The sequence below is a fragment of the Apis dorsata genome, unplaced genomic scaffold (assembly GCF_000469605.1).
Source record: "Apis dorsata unplaced genomic scaffold, Apis dorsata 1.3 scaffold_227, whole genome shotgun sequence".
Lineage (NCBI taxonomy): Eukaryota > Metazoa > Arthropoda > Insecta > Hymenoptera > Apidae > Apis > Apis dorsata.
The window spans coordinates 95,387-97,200 of NW_006263509.1; the positions used below are offsets into that span (position 1 = coordinate 95,387).

The 1,814-nt window shown below is 19.2% G+C and overlaps 2 protein-coding genes across 6 annotated transcripts in view; one reads left to right on the forward strand and one right to left on the reverse strand.

Annotated features, from left to right (window-relative positions):
• The window catches only part of LOC102676602 (HEAT repeat-containing protein 5B), a 10,824-nt gene extending 10,506 nt beyond the window's left edge, over positions 1-318 (reverse strand). For 3 of the 4 annotated variants that reach the window (XM_006615545.2, XM_006615544.2, XM_006615543.2), the window contains exon 1: positions 60-317. The gene's annotated coding sequence lies outside the window, so the exon portion shown is untranslated. Of the gene's footprint in view, positions 1-59 lie in introns of all 4 variants that reach the window. The other variant, XM_006615542.2, reaches the window with a different exon arrangement.
• LOC102677103 (sensory neuron membrane protein 2) overlaps positions 1-1,814 on the forward strand; it is a 26,472-nt gene that overhangs the window by 7,421 nt on the left and 17,237 nt on the right. The window lies entirely within an intron of this gene.

Here is a 1,814-nt window from a genome sequence, read left to right on the forward strand (position 1 = left end):
GAAAAAATTATTTATTAAATTATAAAAAAAATAATAAAATTTAATGAAAACATAAATACCAGAAAATCTATATTTTATTAATAAACAAAAAGTATCATAATTTTCTAATTATTTTATATATCTTCGAAATCGCTTGAATTAGTAACGTCAAACTATTAATATTCGTATTTATTTATATTTTATATTAAAAAATATGATAAAATAGGAAATTATTTTATAAATGACATTTTGATATTTAATATGTGTTAACACTATAAACTACTACAATACGGAACAATTTATCCACGTAATTGACAAATCTTAACTTGATTTAGGTTAAGGTAGATCGGTAATCATCTGGTTCAGAAACATTGACAATGAACTATTAAGATTACCTATTCATTTTAATGTTATTGTATTTATACAAGTATTCCAATTTAATTATTTAAATAAACTAATTTAATGTTAATTAATACTAATTAAAATTTTTTTGTTTTTTTTTGCTAGAATAAAAAATATCGAATTATTTTATAATACTAATATCTTAAAAATATCTATTATATAAATCTAAACTCCTAAGTAGTGGTAATAATGTATATAATTTTTAAACACAGTTTATACAATAATAAATTATATATAAATATCTTGTAAAAAAATTTTATTTTTTTGAAATAAAAAAAATTTTGTATACCATATCATCTTGGTTTATATTCTCTTAATACAAAATTTCTGACAATAAATTTAAAAGACAAAAATTTATATAAAATATGCATATATATGAGATATAAAAATATATATAGAATTTGATTTTCCATATAAAAACATAAAATAGATTTGGATAATAATAAATTAAACAGTGATCAAAAAATTTCTGAGATCAACGCCATCTCGCGTTTGAATACTCAAAGTTTTGACTTATTATTAGCATAGTAGAACATATAAAGAGGTATTACTCTATAATGAGTAATAAACAATTAGTTTTAATTAGTAATTTAAATAACAATATTATAAATAAAATTTAAACATAAATATAATGAAGATAGCAATATTTCAAATATAATCAAAATATAATCATATTTAAAAATAAATTTATATAAAAATATGAAAATTCTTATGAAAATTAATAAAAAATCTATTGCTCATCAATGAAATCAATCCGATATAACATACCAATCGTTAACAAATAATTAATTGTTTACAAATAATTTCATGTTAAAATTGATACGAGAAATTTCTTTGAAGTTCTATCTTCAAGATACAAACCTAAAAGTTTATAAATTTTTAATAGGAAACGAGTGATTAATTAATTTCCAATATAGCGATCTATTCTCAATCTATTACGTAATACGATTGTTAATAAATAATTAATGGAGAAGAATATCGCATTAAAATTGGTATGAGAAATTCTTGTCTGAAATTCTATCTTCAAGATGCAAGTCTAAAAGTTTATAAATTTTGATTAGAAAACAAGTAATTATTTTTCAATATGGCGATTTATTCTCGATCTATTACGTAGTACGATGAGTTATTATTAATAAATAATTAGTAGAAAAGAATATCGTATTAAAATTGATATAAGAAACTTGTCTAAAGTTTTATCTTCAAGATACAAGCTTAAAAGTTTATAAATTTTGATTAGAAAATAAGTAATTAATGAATTTTCAATATGACATCCTCGATGTATTACATAATACGATGCGTTATTGTTAATAAATAATTAATGGAGAAAAATATCGTATTAAAATTGATATGAGAAACTTGTTTGAAGTTCTAGCTTCAAAATGCGAGCTTAAAAGTTTATAAATTTTGATTAGAAAACGAATAATTAATGAATT